General features: G+C 45.7%; 1 protein-coding gene across 2 annotated transcripts in view; it reads left to right on the top strand.

The window, feature by feature from the left end:
* The first annotated feature begins 7,760 nt into the window (after positions 1 to 7,760).
* CD82 (CD82 molecule) overlaps positions 7,761 to 8,816 on the top strand; it is a 38,597-nt gene continuing 37,541 nt past the window's right edge. The window contains exon 1 of one of the 2 annotated variants that reach the window (XM_017813426.1): positions 7,761 to 7,835. The gene's annotated coding sequence lies outside the window, so the exon portion shown is untranslated. Of the gene's footprint in view, positions 7,840 to 8,816 lie in introns of both variants that reach the window. The other variant, XM_017813434.1, reaches the window with a different exon arrangement.

The following is an 8,816-nucleotide window of genomic DNA, read 5'->3' as shown; positions in this document are numbered from 1 at the left end:
TTCAGTAGCTTTTGTCATTGAAAAACTGGCTTCCATTACACACAAATTGAAAAGGAATACAAGCTTATAGATCTCCCTATCAATCAAGTCTTATATACGATAAAGAAATTGGGTTGTAGTGCAAAAAAGCTGAAATTATCTTCCCCCCTCCAAATTTTTTTTCCACTACAATATAAAGAGGTATTAAAAGTATCCCTTGCCTTTTCTATTTGTGTACAAGGGGAAAGACTGGGCTTTTATTTGATGTTATTTTGAAATTCTCCCTTTGAAAATGCTATTTTATTAAGTCAGTGAAATAACACTTTGTGTTTCTCTTGCATGCCTGTAAACTTCTCTAGTACTTGTTAGAGGATGAGTCAAACCAGGCTTAGCTCTCTGTAACAAGAATTATATCAAATTGTACAATGAATATATTAGTTTCACAAAGAAAAACAGTAACCAAAAAGAAATATTTGAATTTCCTAAGCACATTTAAAACTGATGGGGAGCATATAGCAAAGATAAACAGCTGGGAGGAGAGGGAAAGGGAGTCTCACATCTTGTGAGTTCTCAGTGTTGCAAATCACTTTGGAGTCAGGGTGCACCACTGAAACTTGAGGGTCCTTATATGACGTAAATAACAAATACTCATTCCCAGGAGAGTGCTATTGGAGATCTAGCCCCAGATTTGAGACTAAAGGGAGACACCAAGTGGAAGAAAGACACATGACTAATTGTCAGCAGACCTCGAGGATGTAATTCCATGTGGTTCACTGCAGCTTTACTAAGTAGGTGATGCAGGGGCACATTGTCGCACCTCACTGCCCGTGTAGTCATTGAAACATGCATGTGTGAGAAAGAGAGGGAGGCAAAGGTGGAAAAGAGATTCTTTCCAATGCGAGATTTAAAATGGCTTAACACAGCAAGGAGAAACTTGGGTGCCTTAATAAATGAAGTTGAAGGCAATTAAATCTCTAAATATTTTTGTGGAACTGAGCTTATGTAAGAGGTATTAGTGTCATAGGATTGTTTGTTCCACTTGCCTTGCTTCTTCAGATAAATTGTGCCATTGGTGCACACAATTCCCTGAGAAAATACCCAGCCTGCCAGTACCAGCTTCTGTGTGCTTTCATTTACTTTGGCAGACCTTGAACTAGGTTCTTCTCCTTCCCTGGGTTTTCTGGAGTGTTTCTGTTAACTGGACTGAAAGGGATGACTTCTCACCAGTCTCTGTAACCATGGAGTGCGGAAATAATACTGCCTAAGCAACAGCACACCCGGCACACCCCCAATGCAGATCAACAGGGATCAGCAACGATCATTCCTCTCAATCCAAGGCAACAGACAGTTAAAAGAACTGTCAAGAAACAGTTGAGTATTTAAACACACTTATTTGGCCTTCTAGCACAGACAGAGCTGGTCCAGGTCAGCTTGGGTTCCAGAAGTGAATCATACATGAGATCTGCTCAGATGTGCCCATGTTTCTCTAGTGCCAATTCTGTTCTTCCTATTTTGAAAGACAAGGGCAGATCCATTCAACTCTGCATTCAAGTTATGAACATAGGAGGAAAGTAATCTAATCAGCACTCTGGCTCCTTCTTCCTACCATGCAGAAAAATGCTTACACTTATCCAGGCAGCCTAACCTCAGAAACACTGTTATGGAAAGATATTAAGCAAAATAGCTAAAATCTTGTGGGAGGGGAGGAACCTCATGGTGCTTTGGCACTTTGTAACCTCCGAGTGCAAAGCTGCACATAAAATCCAGAATATCACTTCAATTTGTAAGTACTAGATCAAAAGGTTATAAGTGGAATCTATTGTGCTTCCACAGGCTGCCTTTAGACCCTACTTGGTTCCTGAAGGGAATGGTGGATATTCTTGTTGCCCTCTGAACAGGAGGTTGTGTTTCAAGTAAGGTCTTTTCTGCTGCCGTGGTTTAACCCCAGCCTGCAATCAAGCCTCACACAGCCACTTGCTCACTCCCAACCAGCAGGATCTGGGAGATAATTGGAAGGGTAAAAGCTAGAAAACTCATGGGTTGCGATAAAGACAGTTTAATAGGGAAAGCAAAAGCGACACAGAAGCAAAGCAAAATAAGGAATTAATTACTGCTTCCCATGAGCAGGCAGGTGTTCAGCCATCTCCAGGAGAGCAGGGCCCCATCAAGGGCAATGGTTACTTGGATAGACAAACACCATCACTCCAAACGTCCCCCCTTCTTCCTTCTTTCCCTGACTTTATATACTAAGCATGATGTCATCTGGTATGGAATACCCCTTTGGTCAGTTGGGGTCAGCTGTCCTGGTTGTGTCTCTTCCCAACCCCTCACACACCCCCAACTTCCTCACCAGTGTGACAAAAAGCAGAAAAGGCCCTGGCTCTTTGTAAGCCCTGCTCAGCAATAACAAAAATATCTCCATATTATCAACACTGTATTCTGCACAAATGCAAAACACACCCCCACACTAACCACTGTGAAGAAAATTAACTTTACCCCAGCCAAAACCAGCACACCTGCAAAAGCCACAAACAAAACACCTTCTATCTCCAAAGAGAGAGAGAGAGCACATCTGAAGAAGCAGAATACTTCTGTGTAAGAGGAAGAAGAAAAATTTTGGTGTCTACTATATAAACCTCAGGAGTTAAGTTCTTGAGGTGTTCATCCATATCTACAGGTGTTTAAAAGGACTGAGCTGAATGCTACCTCTTTGAAATTAGTTTCTGGTTGCCAAAGATACTTGCAAAAGGCACAAAGAGGATTGTATGATTGAGTTAAGTACTAGATCCATCAAGTTTCACAAAGTCCCACTGTGGATGTTGTTAGCCCAGGCATGCCCACAAACTGAACTGAGCTCAGCAGAACAAGCAAGAGCTCCTTTAGTGAGTGGGATGTATTTTTGAAACTCATTTGTCATTTTCTGTCTTATCTGCCTCAAATGAGCTAGCCCATAGCAACAGTCACAGACTTTTCTCAATTCAGAGATGTCTGTGACCTGCTCATAGATCTTTTGCGATTTGTTTCTATGAGGAATTTTTTTAAAAAGGGAGAAATTATGAAAGTACAGGATGGTAAATCTTGATGATTTGTTCCAGCAAATTTTCCATGTCAAGGGTCAGATGGACATCCAACACGTACTGGAGCACACGCTCCCATACTTGCTATTGCTTAACAGACCACAAAAATTGAGAGTTCAATAGTCCCAAAATTCCTGCCTAGGAAGACAAATCTCTGTGTGCTGCATTTTCCAGTACCTATTGAGGGGAGATCAATCTTTTTTTTGCAAAATACCAACTTTGGGAGTGCAGTCACCTCTGTAATAGTCAGCTGTGAGGGACCCTTACCAGGATCCAAAATAACCAATCTGCTTCCCAGTTACGTAGTGTTTCTGGCAGAAGAGTTTCCTTTTAGTTTGTACAAGTCTAACCTCCCGCAAAATTTCAATTGCCTGCATTTCTCATTTCAGCCAGGGGAGGGCAACTGGTCATCAGGAGAATTAATTCAGTTTACTAAAGCTCACTTGTGCACTTTGAAGTCCTAAACCACAGAATTAGTAAAAATACTTTAGTCCTGAAAACATACCTTTTAATAAACATATCTTCCCCTAATATAAGTTAAAATACTCTCCTCTTGCTCCACAAGCTTCAGCAACCACTGCACTTTTATTGCTGTTCACTCTAACCATTATTTTTTCTATATAATTAATTTGCTAATAAAACACAGCTTGGGGCAAATAAAAGAAGATTCTGCTTATGGTGCCATGAATGTACTTCTGTCAAATTAGACTTGACAAAAACTGTGATTTTTAATTGTGCTTTGCACTCCTTCTATTTTATACTGTACTATCAAACCGACAATAACCATGAACTCTAAGTTCTTCAGTCATTTTTTTTTAACTTGGAGTTTAAAAAGAAAAAAATACAGTAATTATTTGCTCTATTTTTTTTCAAAGTTAGGCAGTTTGTATTGATAATTACAGTACTCATCACTGCATCACCCTCAATGTTTTGGTCCGATCAACAGAGAAATCCTTCCTCTCTTAGAGTCACAGTAATGTGTGGCCAATTCAAAGGTTTTTTTAAGGGAAATAAGGAAATAAATATGCAAACATTATAAGTCCATGTGTCTTCCTGTTTCTCTGTTCTTCCTAATGCCAAGGACTAATTTCCTCCTTCTGGTACATGCAACACTGGGCAGCAACCTTTGCCAGCTGAACCTCAGACCTTCTATTCTCAGAGATCCTCTAGGACTAGAGAAAAGCAGTTTTGTCCCTTTCACTCTGCAGCTTGCTGCCAAACAACCCTGAGACTTCTATCCCAACTTCACAGAGAGACATGACGTGCTGCCTGTACATAAAATGATGGGAACTTTCTTGCTTGTATCCCATTGTTTCAGGATGGCCCCTACCCATCAGACATGAGTTTACCAACAGAGAAAGAGAGGACCATAGCTCCCTCCATCATTATTAGCCATCCATAATTATTAGCCATCCATGTGTTTTTCATTGCAAAGCAGTGCAGCTTCTCACAACCCAGAGCAAGGCTGCAAACAACCATAAAGGCACAGCACAGCCAGCTCTGTGGAGGGCATTAGTATTCTCCTGTGCCTGAGGAAACAGATCTTGTGTATAAATGAACTGGGACCTGTACCAGGCTGCATCTCAGGGACTTGGACTGCGGTGCAGACTTCCCTTGTTTACCCACAGAATAGGCCATGACTTGATTGGGTAAAGAGATTAATTCCTCCTGAAAAGAAAGTATTTGTTTGACCGGGAATGGTTGCTGTATTTGCAATGAAGATGGCCCAAGGCAAAAAAGAGATTGCCTGGCTGAATGACCCTTTGGCTGGTCTCTGGCTGCCATTGAAGTGAATTTGGTTTTCAGCCTCATGGGCCACATAATGGTGGGTTTCTCCAGCCTGGGGTTTTCTTACAAGCACTTTTGTCTAATCACTAACTGAGAATCCAGCCTAATGTGTACATTGTGAAAGATGCTGTTTATACTTGGGCTTTTAGTCTGCCATCTGTGCACAGCTTAGCTGTAACATCTCAGTAGATCTGTTTCTCCTCTGCTGCCAAGTCCCTGTTGCAAGCCTTCTGAAAAGCATGATTCATGTCAGACTTTCTAATAAAACTGAGGCACTTTGGAAGCTCTCATTTAAAACCTATCCCCTGCTCTGAGCAAATGCAGTGGTATAGACTTAATGCTTTTTCTACAGACTCACTGATTCATATCTGAGTGGCACTCAAGCATAACTAGTTATACATACAATCACCGATGCATATATATCTCCACACTGCCCTTGCTAATATGTATCCTGTTCTCAAAGACATTGACACAAATGCATTTGGGCACCAGAGCTGCTGGCACGATCCATTTGCACTGTACCTTGCAATCACTTTTTATTTTAAACCCATTTTCTTTAAGAAACAGCCTTCACACTAATCCACCTGGGAAATATTTTGAGCCCAGGCTTTCTTCCTCAAAGTAGGACACTTTTTGTAGGAATCAGAAACAAGCTACACGCCCAGTACCTGTAAGCTTGGATATGGTGCAAAGATGAGAAAGACTAAATATAAGAACAGGCAGATGCTACTTCACCTGTCCCATAGAGCCTTATGTCTTTATAGGTAAGCATTCTGGCTTACAGAGTACAGGCATAAGCCTGAGCTAATGTTTAAATTAAAGACAAAGACTATTACAGAGAGAGAAAGGATAAAGAAAAATGGGTTTGATATTTTGTTTGAGAGTATGACTGTTTTTAATGAAGGTTAATTGTGCTTGAAAAGAGATGCTGGAGTGTTGTTGATATCCAGAGAGACACATAGTCCCCAAGACTGGTTGTAAAAGAGTTTTCAGATATTGCCCCAAAAAATTCTTATGCAAAATTTGTTCTTGTCTTAGGTGCTAACAGCTGACCTTACAAGTTTTTTGGTAAGAGAGAGAAGTCTTAGCAAAGTTAAGTTTATTAGCCAGTTTGCAGGCCATGGATAGCCTGGTATTGCTATGGACAGCTGCAGAAACAGGAGTGGTGAGACCACACCCACAAAATCCTCTTTGCAGAGAAAGTCATTTCACTTCCACCTTATCATTCCTCTTCTGCAGCACCTGCATTTGAATCACCCCTCCCCAGCTGAGCCCTCATGCCAGCTGATGCATCTGCAGTTACCTGCTGGTGGCACAGAGGAGGACATGGAGCTCAGGGTGCTGGATGCAACGTGTGTGGCACTCAGCAAGTGACACCTGCTCTCCAGGTATAGCCTCCTTCCATGGTCTCTCCTGCCTCATGCTATCCAACATCCATGAAGGAGGACTTGTTATGTGGCCTGTCTTCACCCACTGCATGACCTCATGCTCATCCTGACAACAAAAGTAAGATGTCTGCAGGATAATATACAAGCTAGTGGGAAGGCTTTTGAGTGTCATGGCTGAAAAAGGGAAAAATTATATGTTTAATTCTGGTACCAAGGAAAGCGATTGGGATCTGCAGGGAAAGGTTTGGACTGGATGGAACTCCAAATGCAAGAAGTCAAGTAGACACAATGAATAAAGCACAGACTAGAAAAGGACCTTTTAAAATCTTTTCTTTAAAGCCTGGTGGCATAGTAAGGAATCAGCCTGCAGGCACAGAAAAATGACTGAGAGAGACTCCCTTGTAAGGAGAGAGTAAGGTAGTCATTGTACACTTGTCTCAGTAAAAAGGGCAAACTGGTTTTTGCTGCCCCCAGGAACAAGGACTGGGGCCTTGAGCTGCAGGAGTTCGCTGGTCCTCCTCCTGTCAGAACAGAAGCCATGAAAGTGAGGAATGTTGCTCCACAGAAGGGTGAGGGACATCCTGACCTTCCACTATTTTAGGATTGGCTTGATGGATTTGTTTTCAGTATCTTTGATATGAGGATTTAAAGACGATCACATTGTTGTTACTGTTAGATTGCATTATCACTTCTATTTTTATTTGTGTTCTGCCAGTAGAGGCAGGGTCCCATTGGGCTAATTATGCCACGTGCCAAGAACAAAGAGCTGTTGGTGTAAGCTCACTGCCCACTGCACAGAGCTGATACACTGCACAAAACGGGGAAGCCCATGGAAACAATGCAATGACACCGGTCAGCAGAGCAAACAGCAGCCACAGCATGTGAGCACTTCACCATCGTCAGTGCTGGAGGCACTGGGGCAAACAAGAGCTTAACGGGGTTTGGAGGGGGAACAATGCTCAGCTCTGCTGACGTTTACAAGCTTCATTGGGGCAGTGAAATTGCCCGTTGGAAAAATCTTTCGATGGATCACCAGGCTTGCTTTCACCGGCCAGAGAGCCACAGTGCACCTCTCTCTCGCAGGATCAGACAAGCTGCCCGTGCCCTTAAACTTTAATAGGGGTGGGTGTGGGGGTGTTTGTGTGCGTGGGTGTGTGTGTGTGGGTGTGCACCTACTTGACAAGCCACACAGGGAGAAGTGGGTAACACGGCAAGAGCAGCGAGGCGGGGCCAAGGGGCCCAGTGCAGAGCTTGGCCACCTGCCTGAGCGGAGCAAGGTGACTTGGCCACAGCGGGAGAGGAGGAGGCAGCGGCCAAGGCCTCACAGGTGGGCAGTGGAAAACGTGTCACTCGCTCTGAGGAGCGAGCACAAAGGGACCCGCAGCGGGCAGTGCCCCCAGCAGGAGGGCGGGCGGAGAAGCACCGCGCAGCACCGCACGGCCGCGGGCGCAGCAGCTCCGCCGGGAGCGGCGCTGGATCCCCGCAGCCCCTCTGCGGGGGCAGGGCGGAGGCGGCGGCCCGCCCCGGGGCCGGCTCCGCCCCGCGGGGCCACATCGGCGGTGGGAAGGAGCGCAGCGGTGCCGAGCGGAGCCGAGCCGGGGAGGTAGGTGAGCTGTAGCCGCCCGCCCCGAGGAGTCGGGGAACGGGGCGGCACCGGAGGAGAGGGCGTGTGCCGGGACTTCCTCCACTGTGGCCGGAGACCCCGCTAGCCTCGACTCGGGAGTCTCGGCGTGGAGGATCGGGGGCTGTGCCTGGCGGGGACTTCCCGGGGGTTTTCGGCGGGGCTTTCTTTTTGGGCCGGGCGCGGCCTCCACTGTGTCCGTGCAGTCCCGCTCGGGGGGCGGCAGCCGGTCGGGCGGCCCCCCCTGCGCTCCGGGCAGCCCCGCTCCCCCTCCCCGGGCGGGGATTCCGCGCCAGGGCCGGCGGAGCCTCTCGAGGCGCCGGTCCCCCCTGCTCGCCGCTCTCGGGCGTGTCCCTCCAAACTTGAGTCGGTGGGCGAGCTGTGATCCTGTGGCGCAGCTGGTGTGTGGCCTGAAAGAAACCATCGCCAGGTGCAGCGGACCCGGTGTCTTGTGGGCCCGGCCGGTTGCTGCTATGAAGGGATTTCGGCTGAGTCCCTCCACTGCCTGCTGATGAGACTGGGCGTGCGGGGGGCTTCAGTCGGCTCTGTCTTGTTTGATTTCTAGGATGCGGGTTAGGTGCCTCTGTAGCGATTTTACTCTATTACGACTACAGAAATCTGGTGCTGGCCCAGCTTAACATGTTCCTCCCACCCCCCGCCTTCCTTTTAAGATCCCAGTGAGAAGTTCATTGTAGTTCAGCTTGAGGTTTGGTAGCTGAGTAGATGTTGGCTGTGAATTGCCTTTGCAGTGTGACTTAACAAATCTGTTGATACGAGGATAGTGGCATGTTACAACCCAGGCATGCTGTTTCAGCCCCAGAGCATAAAAGCTCTGCTGTGTATGCTTTACTGTAAAATGGAGCACTTGGTACCAAAAAAAAAAAAAAAAAAAAAAAATGGGGGGAAAATAAAACCAGACAACCAGACCTAACCATTCTGGAATCTAAATGTTGGCTTCAGTAA

Source organism: Lepidothrix coronata, unplaced genomic scaffold, assembly GCF_001604755.1.
Source record: "Lepidothrix coronata isolate B3197 unplaced genomic scaffold, Lepidothrix_coronata-1.0 Scaffold1, whole genome shotgun sequence".
NCBI lineage: Eukaryota > Metazoa > Chordata > Aves > Passeriformes > Pipridae > Lepidothrix > Lepidothrix coronata.
Note: the sequence above shows the minus strand (reverse complement) of the source record. Positions and strands in the feature narration are given on the sequence as shown.